General features: G+C 43.5%; 1 long non-coding RNA gene across 4 annotated transcripts in view; it reads left to right on the top strand.

Annotated features, from left to right (window-relative positions):
• Nucleotides 1-23138, top strand: part of LOC130293532 (uncharacterized) — a 196082-nt gene that overhangs the window by 38389 nt on the left and 134555 nt on the right. Inside the window, exon 3 of one of the 4 annotated variants that reach the window (XR_008848243.1) lies at nt 19508-20077. The exons of the other annotated variants lie outside the window; for them this stretch is intronic. This is a non-coding gene — a long non-coding RNA (uncharacterized LOC130293532). Of the gene's footprint in view, nt 1-19507; nt 20078-23138 lie in introns of those variants that run through there. 4 annotated transcript variants of the gene reach the window in all.

The following is a 23138-nucleotide window of genomic DNA, read 5'->3' as shown; positions in this document are numbered from 1 at the left end:
AATGAGGAGTACATAGAACGTAGACCACTAAAACCCCCACCATGACCATAATACAATTCTATTATATACTCTATACATAGACCACTACAACCCCCAACATGACATAATATAATCCTATTATACTCTATACATAGACCACTACAACCCCCAACATGACCATAATACAATTCTATTATACTCTATACATAGAACACTACAACCCCCACCATGACCATAATACAATTCTATTATATACTCTATACATAGACCACTACAACCCCCAACATGACATAATATAATCCTATTATACTCTATACATAGACCACTACAACCCCCAACATGACATAATACAATTCTATTATACTCTATACATAGAACACTACAACCCCCAACATGACATAATACAATTCTATTATATACTCTATAGATAGATCACTACAACCCCCAACATGGCATAATACAATTCTATTATATACTCTATACATAGATCACTACAACCCCCAACATGACATAATACAATTCTATTATACTCTATACACAGACCACTACAACCCCCAACATGGCATAATACAATTCTATCATACTCTATACATAGAACACTACAACCCCCAACATGACATAATACAATTCTATTATACTCTATACATAGAACACTACAACCCCCAACATGACATAATACAATTCTATTATACTCTATACATAGAACACTACAACCCCCAACATGACATAACACAATTCTATTATATACTCTATACATAGATCACTACAACCCCCAACATGACCATAATACAATTCTATTATACTCTATACATAGAACACTACAACCCCCAACATGACCATAATACAATTCTATTATATACTCTATACATAGAACACTACAACCCCCAACATGACCATAATACAATTCTATTATACTCTATACATAGAACACTACAACCCCCAACATGACCATAATACAATTCTATTATACTCTATACATAGAACACTACAACCCCCAACATGACCATAATACAATTCTATTATACTCTATACATAGAACACTACAACCCCCAACATGACCATAATACAATTCTATTATACTCTATACATAGAACACTACAACCCCCAACATGACCATAATACAATTCTATTATACTCTATACATAGAACACTACAACCCCCACCATGACCCGACCCCCGCACTTATTCCCAATACATTTTGTCTATCCTCCCTGCCCCGTCCCTGGGTCTTCGGTCCCCTCGTTCTGTGAATGTTTTTATTAATTTGCCGTTTTTCTTCCTGTGATTCCGCCGCGCGTTCTTTATCTTACTTCTACCTTACACAAGTGTCTTATTGATCAGTTGTAGCTTCATTGGTTTCGCTCTTCCTCTACCCTTGGCCTCTGATAAACTACACTCATATATATCTCCATTAGCGAAGGTGCTAAATGTTTATTTATTGTGGCACAAAACCAGAGGCTTATTGCTCGCAGTTTGTGGTTACGGCTGAAGAGGCTGATACTTCATGTCTAAGGTCCGGTGGTGTGTAACTTGCGGTGCTGGGAACTACAACTCCCATTATACCCTTACAAAACACTGTCTCTGCTGGAGGTTTAGGAAGACATGGAGAAGATGGGGCCATATGGGAAAAAATGACATTGACCTTACGACCTTCTCATCCTAGATATACCCCTCTAGCTCTATCTATATACTGTTGCTATCTCTATGGGATCAGGATATATAGTAGTTATACACCTCCCCTTTAGCTTTACCTGTATACTGCTGCTATCTCTATAGGATCAGGATATATAGTAGTTATACACCTCCCCTCCAGCTTTACCTGTATACTGCTGTTATCGCTATAGGATCAGGCTATATAGTAGTTATTCATCATCCCTCCAGCTCTATCTGTATACTGCTGCTATGTGTAATGATAAACAGGGTGGACAGGGAGAGTGAGCTCTAAGCTGACCAAATAAACATCTCCCTGCCTACTTGCCCATCTGCCCTAAACGGCAGATCAACAACCAGGGTGCTGGTCCCTTCCTGCGCTAAAGTGCATGGGCGTACAGGTACACAAATACTGTACATTGTCGGGGACAAGCCAGAAACATAACAGGAAAACAACCAAACAACCAGATAAACCAGACTATATAAATATACAGATAGGACAGAATATAGCATACATACAGTTCAGAAACCGGAATCAAGATAAACGGCAGACATGAATAAATGAACAGGACTAGAAATGGAATAAGTATACAGCAGAAACCAGGAGAGGCAGGGGATGAACAGATGAACTGAATGTAAAACACTGAACAGGTCAGGAAACATAGAACACTGTTCACACTGGATACAGAGCACTTAACAAACTAGACTCCCCACTTTAAACATGGAGGGACATAAATACTAACTCCAAATAGACTTCTAGTCAGCGGGCACACTCCACCGAGTGATCAGGATACTGGCCTAGAAGGAAACAGAAATATAATACACGGAACACTAGACTGAGAAATGGATGAGCCTGAACACACTCCACAAAAGCCAGACTCCAAAACATGGAAGAATACAAGTCAGGATACCAAACAGGAATCATACAAAACCAAACTCCATTACATGGAGGAATATGGGTCAGGACTAGAGATGAATAAATTTTTGAAAAAATTTGTCTCGATACAAATTTATTTGCGGCAAATCGCTATTAAAAACAGCTTTTTCTGGGCTACAGAGAGCCTCAATAGGGGTGTAGAACACTTTGCCTTGCTGTAACACGCATAGGGTGTGTGCTGGGGTAGTGAAATAATATTGTTGTCCAGTATGACATGCAGATTCTCTTGGAAATGTCCTTCATGACGTGAGAATGTAGTGACAAGAGTTACCTTCCATTCTGGACTTCTTACCTAGCTTTTATGTGTAGCAATTATTTATTTAATTTATATTAAATATTATTTAAAATGTAGAAGTCACTTTTCACAAATTATAAAATGTCTTTAAAGGGGTACTCCCGTGCTAAGACATCTTATCCCCTGTCCAAAGCATGCCTTTCACGCAGCACCCCGTTACCATCAGCCCCCGGAGCATGTTCGCTCTGGGTCTGATGATTGGCGCTCTCTTTCCATTTTTGGAACTGTCCAGAGTAAAAGGAAATCCCCTTAGAAAACATATGCTGTTCTGGACAGTTCCTAAAATGGACAGAGATGTCAGCAGAGAGCACTGTGGTCAGGCAGAAAGGAAATTCAAAAAGAAAAAAACTTCCTCTGTAGTATTCAACAGCTAATAACTACTGGAAGGATTAAGACTTTTTTAATAGAAGTGATTTACAAATCTGTTTAACTTTCTGGCACCAAGTGATTTAAAAAACTAAAAATAAAAAAAAGTTTTTCACCGGAGTACCGCCTTAACTAAAAAATCTTTTTAATCTCTTCATTTGTGAGGCCATATGGTCTCCTGACCCTGCTGACACATCCAGATGCTCTGCGGCAGTGATTCTAATAGCGACGCCTGTAATCTGCATGTGACTTTTAAATTTTTAAATATTTAATATCATTTTAACAACTAATTGCTATACAACCCACTGACTGTCAGATGTAACTTGGGATGAAGTGGATGACCAAGTTGACCAATTAATGACGGCAGATGGGCTGCTGGTCGAGACACAACCTGATTAGCTGATACGGGGAGCTCAGGCCTCTCGCTGCGACTCCTACTGCCACTCGCCCCTAGTCTGTTGCAAACTCTGCCTGATAAATTTAGGCCTCTGCCACTCCTCTCTTCACGTCCTGTCACTTCTCTGCCTGACATACTTAGTGCGTATATGAGGGGAGTACAATACGCTCCAGTACGCTCAAAACAGTATTTGTCTACAACACCAGCAGGAGTGTACTTTTGCCTGGCCTTTCACAGTATCTAGGCCCTTAAGACTTTAACAGGAAGAAAATAGTACACCACTTAGATGTACGTATGTGGTATGCACTTATGAGGGGAGGACAATGCGCTCCAGTACGCTTAGAACAGTATTTGTCTACAACACCAGCAGGAGTGTACTTTTGCCTGGCCTTTCACAGTATCTAGGCCCTTAAGACTTTAACAGGAAGAAAATAGTACACCACTTAGATGTACGTATGTGGTATGCACTTATGAGGGGAGGACAATGCGCTCCAATACGCTTAGAACAGTATTTGTCTACAACACCAGCAGGTGTGTACTTTTGACTGGCCTTTCACAGTATCTAGGCTCTTAAGACTTTAACAAGAACAAAATGGTACAACACTTAGATGTACGCACAGGTTACACTTAATAGAGGACAATATGCTTTTAGTGCTCTGCTCACCCTAACTGGCTGGATACTATTGGCTTTTCAGTTGTTGTACACATCAGTGCTGCAGCACACAGTCGCTGTGTACTACACCCAAAATTGCACTTTCTCTCTCAATTTCACTCCCTTCCCTATCACTGCTTCTAGGCTGGATTTGGGCTTGAGGTGAATCGCTGCTGTGATTGGGAGGTGAATTGCTGCTGTAAAAATGCTTTTCTGCGCAACAAACACTGCTGTCTGTCCTTCTCTCTCTCTGCAATACAAGGCTGATGTGACTGGTCGCAAGATGGCTGCTGATAATATAGGGCTGTGACGTCACAGAGGTGGCTGGCTGCTGATAGGCTGCATGCTGCATATGATTCAGGGTCATTCCGCCGACCCTTGTTCCCGCCTTTCCAGGATTCCTTGCCCCATGTCCTCACATGTGGATCTGGCATTTTAGATGCCCTGAAGCCTGGATTGCACTAAATGGAGTTTAATGAAGCGATTTGCAGCGATATTCGCATTCGTTGCGAATCAAATTTTTCCTGAAATTCGTAACTAATTCCGATTCGTCAAATTCCATTCGCTCATCCCCAGTCAGGACTCTAAACAGGAATACTACATACAGAGCACCAGAACAAGCAAGACTCACAGTGTGAACACAGACTAAGATAACAGGGTTAAAGCATAACGGACATATATAATCCTAAAAACCGACAAATTTACTTAAAACCCAAGCAGACTAAAATCTATCAGAAACAGGAATATAATAACCATGGTTAAAACTCAGACAAATAAACATAGCAAAGGTAAAACTGATAACATAGTCAGAGTAGATCCAACAACCAGCACAGAGTGTAACAGAGCTCGGGTTTAAATAGCGCCACCCGAGTTCTCATTGGCTAATACCATTAACTATTCCCTAGCCAGGGAGAATTGCACAGAAAACAGATAATACTTAAAAACTAAATCTTAACAGGGCCCAAAATGGAAAAATACAAAAACACAAAAATGAACATTACACTATGTCTATGGGATCAGGATATATAGCAGTTATACACCTCCCCTCCTGTTCTATCTGTATACTGCTGCTATCTCTATGGGACCAGGATATATTGTAGTAATACACCTCCCCACCAGATCTATCCGTATACTGCTGCTGCTATCTCTATGGGATTGTTATTATATAGTAGTTATACACCTCCCCTTCAGCTCTATCTGTATACTGCTGCTATCTCTATGGGATCAGGATATATTGTAGTAATACACCTCCCCACGAGATCTATCCGTATACTGCTGCTATCTCTATGGGATTTTTATTATATAGTAGTTATATACCTCCCCTTCAGCTCTATCTGTATACTGCTGCTATCTCTATAAGATCAGGATACACATTAGTTATACACCTCCCTCCCAGCTCTATCTGTATACTGTTGCTGCTATCTCTATGGGATCACGATGGGATTTAAGAAATCATTTCAGTCATGAAATTGCAATCAGTATGGCTGAAAACCCAAGGAGGGACGAGCTGAAGCAAGAGAGTTCATAGAACAGCTGAGCTGAGAAGCTCAGATGCAGCCTAGTGGTGGAGGCCTGATGAGAGCACAGGTGTGGTCGACTGGCCAGGTCAGGCACAGGAGGTCAGCAAGGTACAATAGAATCCGGCAGAGGCAGAGTTAGAGTCAGGAACAGGTTCAGGTCAGGCACGGACATGGCAGATCAGAATTAAGACACCTTCACTAGTAGATAAGCTTCACTACTGTTCAGGCACCAGAGGACGGGTGAAGCAGAGTTATATGAGCAGTAGAAAAGGCAGGAATCAGGGATGTGCAAGGACCTTTAAAAAGATGGAATGTGCATGTGCACAACCCCTATGGGGGGCGCCAGAAAAAGTCCCCACCTGCCACAATACAGAGGAGGAAGTCTGGAGCGTGCAGCTAGAAAGGAGACTGGAGCGTGCAGCTGGAAAGGAGACTGCAGCGTGCAGCTGGAAAGGAGACTGGAGCGTGCAGCTGGAAAGGAGACTGGAGCGTGCAGCTGGAAAGGAGACTGGAGCGTGCAGCTGGAAAGGAGACTGCAGCTGGAAAGGAGACTGGAGTGTGCAGCTGGAAAGGAGACTGGAGTGTGCAGCTGGAAAGGAGACTGGAGTGTGCAGCTGGAAAGGAGACTGGAGTGTGCAGCTGGAAAGGAGACTGGAGTGTGCAGCTGGAAAGGAGACTGGAGTGTGCAGCTGGAAAGGAGACTGGAGTGTGCAGCTGGAAAGGAGACTGCAGCGTGCAGCTGGAAAGGAGACTGGAGCTGGAAAGGAGACTGCAGCGTGCAGCTGGAAAGGAGACTGCAGCGTGCAGCTTGGCCAAGGTAAACAGTGGAACACGCTGCCAGTGGGTGCCAACCTCCGAGGTTACATTGACGATGATTCACAGAATGTTCTATAGAAAGAATAACATGAAGTCAGAAAGTGAACATAAAACCAACACAACTCATAATGCAGAACTAGATATGACTGGAGTATGTAACACAGAATAACAGAGGAGTAAGTAGAACCAATAAACTTGATGCCTATAAACTTACATTGTCCTTATGGGCCAGGTTGCCCCTTATTGCCCCATAACTACCAGCCACATTACAACCCCAAATTTGTTATTCTATGGGTGCAAGAAGTTTTGTGCTCAAAATGGAGCCGCACTTCAACCAGGGTTGGTGCAAAGATTTTTGCCACCCCTTGACCCCGCCCATCGGCTTTTCCTTTTGACACGCCCCACCTTACTACTGGGGTGACACACTGTAACAAACCTCCTCCTCATGTAATCTCCTTACTACTGGGGTGACACACTGTAAAAAAAACCCTCCTCATGTAATCCCCTTACTACTGGGGTGACACACTGTAACAAACCTCCTCATGTAATCCCCTTATTACTGGGGTGACACACTGTAACAAACCTCCTCCTCATGTAATCTCCTTACTACTGGGGTGACACACTGTAACAAACCTCCTCCTCATGTAATCTCCTTACTACTGGGGTGACACACTGTAACAAACCTCTTCATGTAATCTCCTTACTACTGGGGTGACACACTGTAACAAACCTCCTCCTCATATAATCTCCTTACTACTGGGGTGACACACTGTAACAATCCTCCTCCTCATGTTATCTCCTTACTACTGGGGTGACACACTGTAACAATCCTCCTCCTCATGTAATCTCCTTACTACTGGGGTGACACACTGTAACAAACCTCCTCCTCATGTAATCTCCTTACTATTGGGGTGACACACTATAACAAACCTCCTCCTCATGTAATTTCCTTACTACTGGGGTGACACACTGTAACAAACCCTCTCCTCATGTAATCACCTTACTACTGGGGTGACACACTGTAACAAACCTCCTCCTCATGTAATCTCCTTACTACTGGGGTGACACACTGTAGCAAACTTCCTCCTCATGTAATCTCCTTACTACTGGGGTGACACACTGTAACAAACCTCCTCTTCATGTAATCTCCTTACTACTGGGGTGACACACTGTAACAAACCTCCTCTTCATGTAATCTCCTTACTACTGGGGTGACACACTGTAACAATCCTCCTCCTCATGTAATCACCTTACTACTGGGGTGACACACTGTAACAAACCTCCTCCTCTTGGGGTGGGTGTATGGAGGCGCGTGTAATGTCAGGATGCTGGATGGACTTTACCTGCCTGTGTACCTGCAGGCTGAAGAATGCAGATTATTTTGGTACTGGGGGGGGGGGGGGATTTGCAATGGTGGTGCTGGCTGGGCGGGTGCTTTGGATGAGCGGCTACTAACTTTCATGCAGCGGGCAGAGCAGCGCCCCCCATCAAGAGGGCGCTCTAGGTGGCTGCCTATTTTGCCTATAGCCAGAACCGGCCCTTACTTCAACTATGGTCGAATGATTTATTCATTTGACAAAGGGGGTGGCCATAAGGAAATACAAAAATTGCAATAAAATTATTACCGCATTCCAAAAATAAACATTCACCGGGGTAACAAATCGGTCACTTATGTGAAAACGAGACCAAAGATTTAGTGCAAAGTGGGAAACCTTGAGCATGAGTTTGTCTTGGCGGCCCTAATATCCTCAGTCATCTTTTTTAATGCTCTTGAATTGTGACACTCGTCTGGGCAGAGGACCCGGGGGCCCGTTGATACATTTGTCCTTTCATAGCTCTGCTGGTCGTATCATTCCAGAATTTGATTGCTTCCTTACAATTTGATACATTGAGTCATTGAAGATCGCAGTATCGGAGAACCGCCGTGGTCTGCACGTATATTTATTTCACTTTTTTATTTATTTTTTTCCGAGGAAGACAAGTCCGTTCATTTGTTCCTTCTGAAGAAATCCAGGGGGGTGATGAGAAAACTAATGGAGACACAGAAGAAATACACTATTTTCACATCACACAATAACCCTCAACACCAAAAACTCTGACACCGAGTAAGATCAATACTTCAGTTTAGAGTCTGGGAATGTTGTTCTGTCTCCTCCGAAGGCGCAACTAAAGAACAATTTGTATCCGTTCCATTTCCTTTACCTGTAAGAAGGAGCCGCGAGACAATGCGCGCGTGTGAACGCCTTCTTACTGTTCATATATAGAATTCCTCTACCTTAAATGGGCACTGCCAGATCCAAAAACTTTTGGCGAAGCATTAAAGGGGTACTCCACTGGAAAACATTTTTTTTTTAATCAACTGGTGCCAGAAAGTTAAACAGATTTGTAAATTACTTCTATTAAAAAATCCTTAATCCTTCCAGTACTTATTAGCTGCTGTTATGCTAGAGAGGAAGTTCTTTTCTTTTTGAATTTCCTTTCTGCCTGACCACAGTGCTCTCTGCTGACACCTCTGTCCATTTTAGGAACTGTCCAGAGTAGGAGCAAATCCCCATAGAAAACCTATCTTGCTCTGGACAGTTCCTAAAATGGACACAGGTGTCAGCAGAGAGCGCTGTGGTCAGGCAGAAAGGAAATTAAAAAAGAAATGAACTTGCTGGGGATCATAACCTCAGCTAATAAGTACTGGACGGATTAAGATTTTTTCATAGAAGTAATTTTACAAATCTTTTTGACTTTCTGGCACCAGTTGATTTAACAAAAAATGTTTTTCAGGGGAGTACCTCTTTAAAGGGGTTCTCCACTGCCCCCACGTTCAGAATATTTTGTTCTAAAAGCTGGGTGTGGGCTGCAGGGGTCGTGACGCCCTCATTACGTCAAGCCAAGCCCCCTTAATGCAAGTCTATGGGAGGGGGCGTGGCATCCGCCACGCCCCCTCCCATAGACTTGCATTGAGGGGGCGTGGCATGACACCACAAGTGGCGCGTGGCCTTGACATCACAACCCCCCTGCAGCAAGCACCCAGCGTTCGGAACAAAATGTTCCGAACCATGGGGCAGTGGAGAACCCCTTTAACATTTCTATTGAATATTTATAGAAATCATGGCTTAGAAACAACACTCCATACCATCCAGAACATAATCCTGTCTGGCTGCAGCATCATCTTTGTCCACAGGTATGGACAAAGTCCAGTCAGGGAGGACAGGACTAGTACTCCTCTGTGCTCACCCCTGTCCTATCAGACTGCAGCAGGGAGAAGGGGTTACAGAGCAGCCTGCAGTGATTGAATGAAGAGACCCAGCACTCAGGGAGGAGGGGGAGTCAGGCAGAGTGAGGACACGCCCCCTCCAAATCACACAATAAAAAACCAAGTGAGCAACAGATAGAAGATATTTGTGCGAGAAACATAGGTGCTAGACACATATTTATATGTACATCATGAGGATAAGGTATTGAGTAACATATAACTTTGTCTTTTTTGTGGGATATGACAGGTAAATGGATAAATTCACAAGAACATTGATTTACTTATCTTGTACTGATGCTTAGTTACAACCTATTGTTCTAAACAAGACTGAGTTCACATTTCCCAACATCCCTTGTCTGAATGGAACATATTCTGTTGATTTGCCTTATAAGATACGTGTGTATTTACAAAACACAACACAGTAACATTATATAGGAAAAATGTAATTCAGTGCAGCGGAAATACAAAAGCCCAGGGAAGCTGTTTTGGCCAATTTTCCCCAGTAGTCACCAACAGGAATCTGGTTATGGTTGTCAGCACCTGCAGGGTTAACAGGTGCTGACTAGGTGTTGTTGCAAGGTTGGCGGGTTACGCCCTGCTGTCTGAGTGGCTAGCTACTGATTGACCACATGTGCATCTCCCTATATTACCAGGCATCAGACACTGGGAAGATGCCTGTGAAAGCAGTCATTACCCGAGTAGCTAGCAATCCCTTATTTCCTTGTATACCCGGCAACTTGACTTTTGGCTTCTTATCTGACTTCTCTTTGGTTATAGCGATTCGGCACCTCTTCCCACTCCTGGCTTGACTCGGTTTGACTGACATCGACTTTATTTGTGTATGTTTAGTTTGTCTTTGTTAGTTGCTTGTTTCCCTGTTGCTCCTGACAACTGACAGGATTTTATTGTGTTGACATTTGACTCCCCTCACTTATTTAGGAAGGGATTGTCGACCAGTTTCCGGCCTATCATTTAGGATAGGCGGACAAGTTTGCAGGGACAGGGGCGCGGGTAAGCTTAGCGAGCACTCCTTCCCTGCCCATACGTGACAATGGTCACAACTATATAGTGCGTTTGGGAGCCACATAAGATAAGTCATGTAATGTTTTTATCATATGTCATTTGATCATTGGTTTAAACATCAATAGATAAAATCGAAATAAAATGTTAAATAATTGTACATTACTTATACTGATCCCGAGTTACGTGCTATATTATACCCCAGAGCTGTACTCACTATTTTGCTGGTGAGGTCACTGTGTACATACATTACATTACTTATCCTGTACTGATCCTGAGTTATATCCTGGATTATACTCCAGAGCTGTACTCACTATTCTGCTGGTGAGGTCACTGTGTACATACATTACATTACTTATCCTGTACTGATCCTGAGTTATATCCTGTATTATACTCCAGAGCTGTACTCACTATTCTGCTGGTGAGGTCACTGTGTACATACATTACATTACTTATCCTGTACTGATCCTGAGTTATATCTTGTATTATACTCCAGAGCTGTACTCACTATTCTGCTGGTGAGGTCACTGTGTACATACATTACATTACTTATCCTGTACTGATCCTGAGTTATATCCTGTATTATACCCCAGAGCTGTACTCACTATTCTGCTGGTGAGATCACTGTGTACATACATTACATTACTTATCCTGTACTGATCCCGAGTTACGTGCTGTATTATACTCCAGAGCTGTACTCACTATTCTGCTGGTGAGGTCACTGTGTACATACATTACATTACTTATCCTGTACTGATCCTGAGTTATATCCTGGATTATACTCCAGAGCTGTACTCACTATTCTGCTGGTGAGGTCACTGTGTACATACATTACATTACTTATCCTGTACTGATCCTGAGTTATATCCTGTATTATACTCCAGAGCTGTACTCACTATTCTGCTGGTGAGGTCACTGTGTACATACATTACATTACTTATCCTGTACTGATCCTGAGTTATATCCTGTATTATAATCCAGAGCTGTACTCACTATTTTGCTGGTGGGGTCACTGTGTACATACATTACATTACTTATCCTGTACTGATCCTGAGTTATATCCTGTATTATACTCCTAGCTGTACTCACTTTTCTGCTGGTGAGGTCACTGTGTACATACATTACATTACTTATCTTGTACTGACCCTGAGTTACATCTTGTAGTATAGAGTATACAGTACTGGCCATATTAGAGCCCTATATTAGGTATCAGCAGTTTCGCCTCCCTGCTCCAGTCCTTTCACATACATAATAGAAGATTCATCTTTGTACATATAGATGTCATTACTTAAACATGAATATCATGAAGCTTAAGTACAGGAAACCAGCGTTTTGTGTTGAGGATCTCGTAGCTGATGTATACAGATTCCATTCCCTGAGTGACCAGCTCAGCTTCTGCCGCAGACAGGACGACGATACGTATTATAACTGGTTAATAATAAAGTATCTGAAGGATTCCTGGGAGCCACAGCCCCCACCCCCAATATATTAAGATCTTCTGTAATATTATTTGTTTGTTCCTTTTATATTTCTTTTTTTTTTTTTAAGTATCAATTCATAACATTTACAATAAACACATCTGAAACCACCAGAAATAGGATTGAGCAGGGTAACGTAAGTGTTCAAAGGGTCTTCCACCCCTAGATATCTTATGGATAGGGGACAAGATGTCTAGGGGCGGAGTACCCCTTTAAAGGGGTACTCCTGTGAAAAACTTTTTTTTTCTAAATCAACTGGTGCCAGAAAGTTAAACAGATTTGTAAATTACTTCTATTAAAAAATCTTAATCCTTCCTGTACTTATTAGCTGCTGAATACTACAGCGGAAATTCTTTTCTTTTTGAAACACAGAGCTCTCTGCTGACATCACGAGCACAGTGCTCTCTGCTGACATCTCTGTCCATTTTAGGAACTTCCCAGAGTAAAAGGAAATCCCCATAGCAAACATATGCTGCTCTGGACAGTTCCTAAAATTGACAGAGATGTCAGCAGAGAGCACTGTGCTCGTGATGTCAGCAGAGAGCTCTGTGTTTCAAAAAGAAAAGAATTTCCGCTGTAGTATTCAGCAGCTAATAAGTACTGGAAGGATTAATATTTTTTAAGAGAAGTAATTTACAAATCTGTTTAACTTTCTGGCACCAGTTGATTTAAAAAAAAAAAAAGTTTTTCACCGGAATACCCCTTTAAGGGTGCGTTGACACTACGGAATCTCCGCTCGCTGAATTCCGCGAGCGGAGATTCCGCCTGGCGGAGGTCGCCGCAAGTACTTTGGTGCTAGGGCCGCGGGGCACTGAACCGTCACCATTGACGGTTATGCAGTGCTCGCGGGAATCCGCGCAAAGAATGAACATGTTCTGTGCGTGGAACAATTTCATCAGCGGAATTGTCCGCTGCGGAAATTCCGCAGGGTGAACGGGTCTCGCGGAGACCCATTCACACTAATGTTAAGTTCACACCGCAGAGTTCCGCTCGTGGAATTCCGCGAGAATTCCGTAGTGTGGACGCACCCTAAGGGTTGCAGGAGCTTAAGGTGACAATGACTGGGCAGAAGCCCGTCCCCCAGTAGATATTTAGGACCTCAGCCACCACATTTTGACTGTGACCGGTTCTGCAGGGAAGAGGGAGCCCACCCAGGGATATAGGATTTATGTCTCAGATCTCTGGGCAAGCCTAGCCTTCTGCTGCGCGTGTGTTATAAAGACACACACACAGTTAGAAGGAACACTGTGGTGGAGCAGAAAGCTGCAGGAAGCCTCACTATACCATGCTGCCTGCACAAGAAGCTCAGAGAGAAGTTATGGGGGAACTAGAACTGTTGGTATATACTGTAAGTATAGGTGCAGTATGTGTCCTGGGGGTCTGGAGGGGCAGCAACAGTCAAGACCAGGTTATAAGATACATGATAAGGCGGCAAACTGAAGGTCCTCCTCAGGTGAAGGACAACTTTGACTCTGATCAAAATAGTAGTCACCCAGCTTTCCCATAAGCAGATAAAATAAGACATTTACAAAAATTTTAACAACCTCGTAGAAGAGGACTACACGCTATAGATATTTATAGGCGATGTCTACAAAGTAAGAAACAGACGGTCCCTTCATCACCCCCCAATACGTCCTGATGTGCAGCAGAGAGGAGCAGCAAACAGGCCGTAGGTTACAAGTCAAAAAATCCACAACCAAATCGCTAAAAACCTGTTTGGCGCCGGACGGTCGTATCCTATAAACTCGGCAGCATCTGGTCCAACTGGTTTGTAATAAAATTTCGATGACCACAACAGGAGATTCTAAAAAACAATTGAGACCGAAATCAGAACATTTACAATCATTTAATCTCACATTTAGGAAATTAGATTTTGTTTGATATTTTATTAGGAAATAAAAAACAGAAAATGCAACTTTTATTTTTCTTTCTGGATATGAATCATATTTATCACTTCCGCCCCCATAAGGGCCACTTGTTGCTAATGTCTTTTTTTTTTTTTATGGATTTAAAATAAAACAACTCAGATGATAAATAAAATATCAGTGTGTATTTCTGAGCTGCGCAGAAAATCTGCTGATGTACCAGAAACTGTTCGCTAAGTCAATTTTTACTTAAAAAAATAAAAAAATCTGTTTCATTAGACAACAGTGGGAATTTTTTAGTCGAATCCCACAGGGTAACGTTCCCATGTTAATACCTCAAATACTGCGAGATCTGAGCCGAGCCCTTGGGGCCTCTGTAAATATGTCTGGCTTGGGGCACTGCCCTTTAGCAATGACAAACTCTGTAGAAATTGGCGCGGTACATGTGTTTCTTAAATGATACATTTCTCAGCTTGTCACTTGTGCTTTGTACGGAGGCAAAACATGGATTTAATTCTCTGCAATCAGGAATATAAGATATCGGGAGAGAACGTGAAAGACTACGAAACTGCATAAACATAGTAGTTATATTCTTGTATATAGGAGCAGTATTATAGTAGTTATATTCTTGTACATAGGAGCAGTATTATAGTAGTTATATTATTGTATATAGGAGCAGTATTATAGTAGTTATATTCTTGTATATAGGAGCAGTATTATAGTAGTTATATTCTTGTATATAGGAGCAGTATTATAGTAGTTATATTCTTGTATATAGGAGCAGTATTATAGTAGTTATATTCTTGTATATAGGAGCAGTATTATAGTAGTTATAGTCTTGTATATAGGAGCAGTATTATAGTAGTTATATTCTTGTATATAGGAGCAGTATTATAGTAGTTATATTCTTGTATATGGGAGACAGTATTATAGTAGATATATTCTAGTATATAGGAGCAGTATTATAGTAGTTATATTCTTGTATATAGCAGCAGTATTATAGTAGTTATATTCTTGTATATAGGAGCAGTATTATAGTAGTTATATTCTTGTACATAGGAGCAGTATTATAGTAGTTATATTATTGTATATAGGAGCAGTATTATAGTAGTTATATTCTTGTATATAGGAGCAGTATTATAGTAGTTATATTCTTGTATATAGGAGCAGTATTATAGTAGTTATATTCTTGTATATAGGAGCAGTATTATAGTAGTTATATTCTTGTATATAGGAGCAGTATAATAGTAATTATATTCTTGTATATAGGGGCAGTTATATAGTAGTTATATTCTTGTATATAGGAGACAGTATTATAGTAGTTATATTCTTGTATATAGGAGCAGTATTATAGTAGTTATATTCTTGTATATAGGAGCAGTATTATAGTAGTTATATTCTTGTATATAGGGGCAGTATTATTGTAGTTATATTCTTGTATATAGGAGCAGTATTATAGTAGTTATATTCTTGTATATAGGAGCAGTATTATAGTAGTTATATTCTTGTATATAAGAGGCAGTATTATAGTAGTTATATTCTTGTATATAGGAGGCAGTATTATAGTAGTTATATTCTTGTATATAGGAGCAGTATTATAGTAGTTATATTCTTATATATAGGAGGCAGTATTATAGTAGTTATACTCTTGTATATAGGAGCAGTATTATAGTAGTTATATTCTTGTATACAGGAGCAGTATTATAGTAGTTATATTCTTGTATATAAGAGCAGTGTCACGATGCCGGCTGGCAGGAGGTGGATCCTCTGTGCCAGAGAGGGATAGCGAGGACCGTGCTAGTGGACCGGTTCTAAGACACTACAGGTTTTCACCAGAGCCCGCCGCAAAGCGGGATGGTCTTGCTGCGGCGGTAGTGACCAGGTCGTATCCACTAGCAACGGCTCACCTCTCTGGCTGCTGAAGATAGGCGAGGTACAAGGGAGTAGGCAGAAGCAAAGTCGGACGTAGCAGAAGGTCGGGGGCAGGCGGCAAGGTTCGTAGTCAGGGGAGATAGCAAAGTTCTGGTACACAGGGTATAAACACACAAAAACGCTTTCACTAGGCTCTAGGGCAACAAGATCCGGCAAGGAAGTGCAAGGGAGTAGACTAGATATAGCCAGGAAACAGATGGGAACCAATTAAGCTAATTGGGCCAGGCACCAATCATTGGTGCACTGGCCCTTTAAGTCTCAGGGAGCTGGCGCGCGCGCGCCCTAGAGAGCGGAGCCGCGCGCGCCAGCACATGACCGCAGGAGACGGGAACGGGTAAGTGACCTGGGATGCGATTCGCGAGCGGGCGCGTCCCGCTGTGCGAATCGCATCCCCAACGGCCATGACAGGGCAGCGCTCCCGGTCAGCGCTGACCGGGGAGCTGCAGGGAGAAAGGCGCCGTGAGCGCTCCGGGGAGGAGCGGGGACCCGGAGCGCTAGGCGTAACAGTACCCCCCCCCTTAGGTCTCCCCTTCTCTTTATCGGGTAACTGCCTCCCCTGGGATGAGGACACCGGGAAAGGAAGGAGGGATTCCTCAACGGCAGGCAGAACCGCAGGAGTAGGAATGGGGAGAGAGGGCAGAGGGCGAGACCTGGCACGGGGCAGTGTGACACCAGGACGAGGGCCATGAGGGGACACAGAAGCTTGCCTGGGAGGGGGGGAGGGGCATTTCCTGTGGCAGGCAGAGTCCTTAATGACCTTAGGGGGACCGGATACAGGAGGAACCACAGAGTTACGGCAAGGGTTACTGGGAACCGGTTTTAGACAGTTCTTGGCACAAGAGGACCCCCAACTCTTGATCTCCCCAGTGGACCAATCCAGGGTTGGGGAATGAAGTTGAAGCCAGGGAAGTCCAAGGAGAATTTCCGAGGTGCAATTGGGGAGGACCAAAAGTTCAATCCTCTCGTGATGAGATCCGATGCTCATAAGAAGGGGCTCCGTGCGGAAACGTATGGTACAGTCCAACCTGGCTCCGTTGACCGCGGAGATGCGGAGTGGCTTGACAAGACGGGTCACCGGAATATGGAATTTATTCACAAAGGACTCCCGAATAAAATTCCCAGAAGCTCCAGAGTCCAGACAGGCCACGGCTGAGAGGGGAGAGCTGGCTGAAGTGGAAATCCGAACAGGTACCGTGAGACGTGGAGAAGCCGACTTGGCATCAAGAGACGCCACACCCACGAGAGCTGAGTGTGAGCGTGCGTTTCCCAGACGTGGAGGACGGATTGGGCAATCCACCAGAAAATGTTCAGTACTGGCACAGTACAAACAAAGATTCTCTTCCTTACGGCGATTCCTCTCTTCCAGGGTCAGGCGAGACCGATCCACTTGCATGGCCTCCTCGGCGGGAGGCCTAGGCGCAGATTGCAGTGGAGACTGTGGGAGAGGTGGCCAGAGATCTAAGTCTTTTTCCTGGCGGAGCTCTTGATGCCTCTCAGAAAAACGCATGTCAATGCGAGTGGCTAGATGAATGAGTTCATGCAGGCTAGCAGGAGTCTCTCGTGCGGCCAGAACATCTTTAATGTTGCTGGATAGGCCTTTTTTAAAGGTCGCGCAGAGAGCCTCATTATTCCAGGAAAGTTCAGAAGCAAGAGTACGGAATTGTATGGCGTACTCGCCAACGGAGGAATTACCCTGGACCAGGTTCAGCAGGGCAGTCTCAGCAGAAGAGGCTCGGGCAGGTTCCTCAAAGACACTTCGAATTTCCGAGAAGAAGGAGTGTACAGAGGCAGTGACGGGGTCATCACGGTCCCAGAGCGGTGTGGCCCATGACAGGGCTTTTCCAGACAGAAGGCTGACTACGAAAGCCACCTTAGACCTTTCAGTAGGAAACTGATCCGACATCATCTCCAGATGCAGGGAACATTGGGAAAGAAAGCCACGGCAAAACTTAGAGTCCCCATTAAATTTGTCCGGCAAAGACAGGCGGAGGCTAGGAGTGGCCACTCGCTGCGGAAGAGGTGCAGGAGCTGGCGGAGGAGATGGTTGCTGCTGCTGTAGCTGAGACTGAATCTGCTGTAGCTGAGACTGGAGTTGCTGAGTCATGGTGGTCAAGTACGACAGCTGGTGATCTTGTTGGGCAATCTGTCGGGCTTGCTGGGCGACCAGTGTGGGGAGGTCGGCGACAACAGGCAGAGGAACTTCAGCGGGATCCATGGCCGGATCTACTGTCACGATGCCGGCTGGCAGGAGGTGGATCCTCTGTGCCAGAGAGGGATAGCGAGGACCGTGCTAGTGGACCGGTTCTAAGACACTACAGGTTTTCACCAGAGCCCGCCGCAAAGCGGGATGGTCTTGCTGCGGCGGTAGTGACCAGGTCGTATCCACTAGCAACGGCTCACCTCTCTGGCTGCTGAAGAAAGGCGAGGTACAAGGGAGTAGGCAGAAGCAAAGTCGGACGTAGCAGAAGGTCGGGGGCAGGCGGCAAGGTTCGTAGTCAGGGGAGATAGCAAAGTTCTGGTACACAGGGTATAAACACACAAAAACGCTTTCACTAGGCTCTAGGGCAACAAGATCCGGCAAGGAAGTGCAAGGGAGTAGACTAGATATAGCCAGGAAACAGATGGGAACCAATTAAGCTAATTGGGCCAGGCACCAATCATTGGTGCACTGGCCCTTTAAGTCTCAGGGAGCTGGCGCGCGCGCGCCCTAGAGAGCGGAGCCGCGCGCGCCAGCACATGACCGCAGGAGACGGGAACGGGTAAGTGACCTGGGATGCGATTCGCGAGCGGGCGCGTCCCGCTGTGCGAATCGCATCCCCAACGGCCATGACAGGGCAGCGCTCCCGGTCAGCGCTGACCGGGGAGCTGCAGGGAGAAAGGCGCCGTGAGCGCTCCGGGGAGGAGCGGGGACCCGGAGCGCTAGGCGTAACAAGCAGTATTATAGTAGTTATATTCTTGTATATAGGAGGCAGTATTATAGTAGTTATATTCTTGTATATAGGAGGCAGTATTATAGTAGTTATATTCTTGTATATAGGAGCATTATTATAGTAGTTATATTCTTTTATATAGTGGGCAGTATTAAAGTAGTTATATTCCTGTATATAGGAGCAGTATTATAGTAGTTATATTCTTTTATATAGTGGGCAGTATTATAGTAGTTATCCTGGTTTTATTCTCAAATGTATAAATTCATGATATATTCCCTAAAGACCAATGACAAATCACCTTCAATGACCTGATGGCCAGGATCGCACACAGTCCATTCTTGTTTGTATCTTTGTACTTATAACTCTATATTTTAGTAAATATATTCGTCCACAATATATGTAAAATTCTCTCTCCATTTACAGTACATTGCATGTCGGACTTACACATCGTATTTTTTTGAAAAATAAAGTAGCAGGAAAAAACAGGCAGAAGAAAATGGGAAAGAATCCCTCTTCCTGTGAAAAATGCTTCTCTCCAGAACCTTATTAATTCCCTGGGAAGGTCGCGGAAACCCAACAACAAATGGTAGAAAGCTGACACTCTAAATCAAGGCTTAGTAAGGAAAATGAAGGATAAGTTCGGCAGAATGGCATTTTCCTCGCGCTAAGTACTACTGGGAGCCATCGCCGAACAACAAATTACACTCGCGCTCATAGAATAACCATATATTTTTCTTATAAATAGTAATGCAGGCCTCTTTTGTAGCAAAGGTTAAATACTTATGACTGAGAACATTATTTAAAACTGTTATAAACCTCCTGAACTGAGGCTGGAAGCATACGGCTCCGCAGAACAAAAAGATTTGCCTAATCTGCTGGTGCTAATTGCCCCCCTAAGGCGGCCAATCGGGCGCTTGATGTCATCGCTGGTGCAACTCGATGGGCGATGAATAGTAATGTCTGACTGGTTGTTGTAAGATGTAATGTCATTGGATATTTTTGTCAAAAAAAAAAATTTAAGAAATCAATAAAAATAATAAAAGGAATATTGTATCATTTTATTTATTTTTTAACATTGAAAAATCTATTGAATGTTGGCAGCGTCACCTTATATCAAGTGATGCAGAGGTGGGGGAGGGGGGACTGGATAAGGGGTCCGAAGTTAAGGATTGTGGAAAGTTTTTTATTGTTATGTTTTGGACCTGAAAAAGTGCATATAGGTGTCAGACTCATCCCCATTTACTTCTAATATATGAATGAATCTTTAGGAGAACTTATCATTAAAGGAGTATTCTGCCCCTAGACATCTTATCCTCTTTACAAAGGATAGGGGATAAGATGTCTATATGCGGAGGGACGCCAGTCATCCAGTGCAGGAAGAAAACTCTGCTTCCTCTCGGAAGATGGCGACCATAGCCATCACGCCCCCTTCTGTAATGTCTATGGGAGAAGGCATAATGGCTATGTACTAGCCGTCACGCCCTCTCTCACAGACATGAATGGAGAGGGTGTGGCGTTACGTGATGAACACGGAAGCTCCAAGCTTCTGTGTCCAGAACGCCGCGGTGCCGCCCTTAGATTACGAGGGTCCTGATTTTTTTTCCTGATTTTTGCCCTTTAAAATTTTATTACAGTGCTATGCAATTTGTTGGCGCTAAATAATAAGATAACTTATACTGACAATTTTGAATAATGTTATTTTTTTATCATTAATAATATTATTATTATTATTGTTTTGTTCCTGATGTGATAGCCAATAAGCACTAACTTCAACTCCAAGCCCACAAAGAGTAAAGTGTTTGCAGAAGAGTCCTTGCTCAGCTACTGCGTGAAATCTCCTGGATGCTTCACGGTGCCGTGATCACCCAGATCTGTCTCAAGTTAGGTTCTAGCAACTGGAACTCTAGTTTCTAGCTTAAAGGGGTACTCTGCCCAAAAATATCTTATCCCCTATCGAAAGGATAGTCTGATCGTGGGGGGTCCCGCTGCTGGGACCCCCATGATCTCCAGGCTGGCAGTGGTGGTGTCAGGAACATGGAAGCTTGGAGCTTCTGCATTCGTGACGTCGCGCCATGCCCATTCATGTCTGTGGGCGGGGCATGACGGCTGGTACATAGTCATCACGCCTCCTCCCATAGACATGAATGGAGGGGGCATGGCGGCTGTAGTCACTGGTCATCCGGCTCGGAGCAGAGTTCGCTCCGTGCATGGATGACTGGGGTGCTGGGCCAGAGTTTGCGGGGGTCCCCAGTGGCGGGACCCCTACGATCAGAGATCTTATCCCCTATCCTTTGGATAGGGGATAAGATGTTTTTGGCAGAGTACCCCTTTAAGGGTATGGCATGGCCATAATACCTCTGTGGGATGGTGGACCTTGTTGAGGGTTGGTCTTTTGTAGAGGTATTAACATATTTATATAGTCCCTATTGCAATGTTTCTAAACCACTGTGTCTCCAGCTGTTTCAAAACTACAACTCCCAGCATACAGGGAGTTGTAGTTTTGCAAGAGCTGGAGGCAACCAGGATCTATGCAGCGTTATCTTGCAGACAGTATTCCTGCTTTAATCCACATGTGAACTACACACACATCATTCTTATCTCCTGGAACCTTAAAAGAAAATCTTCAATCATGAAAAACCATTTGGAAGATAAATCTGACCCCCGCTCTAAACCAGGAGTCCCCGGCTGGATTCCATGACATGGATGAACTTGACATAAAGCAATTTTCAGCCCTTGTCTGTGAAATCTCTAATTAAATCGTCCAATATCGTCCTCTGGTTACCTCCCTCCAGGAGAGGCCACATGTCAGGACGTCGCTTCGCTCAATGATATTCGAGAGGTGTCTCCACAGGCTCCGGCTACACAAGCACACCAATATATCTAGTGCTGGAATTATCTGAGACATAACTGCTCCTAAACATCTCTAATTTTGAATATCACTGGTTGAAGAGTAAGTTAGTTAGGGGTGTGGCCAGCATCAACTAACACCCTCCCCTGAGGAGTCAGTAGATGTCGGGCTTGGTCTTGCAGACCCAAGATCCTCAAAAGACAATGTCCTTATGGGGTGACTCACAAATAACATGGGAGATCTTATTGACGTGCTGTGTGTACAATGACTTTAGCAAACATTATGTTGCGATTAAAAGTGGATGTAGACAAGTTCTATTTAGATGGGCGGTGGCACTCCTTAATCCCATTAAAAATGTTATGTGTTTCTCAGTACCTTTTCATGATCAAGTACACATAATTGTTATGTGTCTAGCACCTATATTTCTCTCACGAATACCTTCCTTCTGTTGCTCACTTGGTTTGTCATCCTGTGCTTTGGAGGGGGCGTGTCCTCACTCTGCATGACTCATCTTCCTCCCTGAGTCTGCTGTGCTGTGCTGGGTCTCTTCATCCAATCACTGCAGGCTGCTCTGTAACCACCAACCCTCCCCCTTTTAATGCTGCAGCCTGATAGGACAGGAGGTAACAAAGAGGAGTGCTAGTCCTGTCCTCACTTTCAGGACTTTTCTGGGACAAAGATGATGCTGCAGCCAGACAGGATTATGTTCTGGATGGTATGGGGACCCCTAGCGTTTTTTTTTTTTTTTTTTTTTTTTTTTTTACAAACCATGGTTTCTATAAAAAGGAAATACAATTTTCTTATGATGTATATTAGAAAGGTTAATGTTTTGCCAAGATGAACAACATATTAAAAGTATTTAAATCTGACAGTGTCCATTTATGTCTACTCAGTGGTGAGAGATAGAAAGATAATGGGCATATTGTCACCCGCTAGTCACTAGATGGCAGAATCGGACTTCACTTGTAGCAGTTGGCTTATCTATCTGTTGCCAAAAGTACTTATATACCCCCAGGACTTACAGTAGGCCCAAATTGTATGACAAACATAGAATCACAGGAAAAATATATATGGACATTTATCAACGGGTTTAGTCAGGTTTTCTTTACTATAATTGTCGCAAAATTGTCGCAACTGCGACTACACGATTTTTCGTGCGACATTTTGACTGGAAAGCGAGAAAAGCAAGTTTTCCTAAAATTTACT

Source organism: Hyla sarda, chromosome 10 (genome assembly GCF_029499605.1).
Source record: "Hyla sarda isolate aHylSar1 chromosome 10, aHylSar1.hap1, whole genome shotgun sequence".
NCBI lineage: Eukaryota > Metazoa > Chordata > Amphibia > Anura > Hylidae > Hyla > Hyla sarda.
Note: the sequence above shows the minus strand (reverse complement) of the source record. Positions and strands in the feature narration are given on the sequence as shown.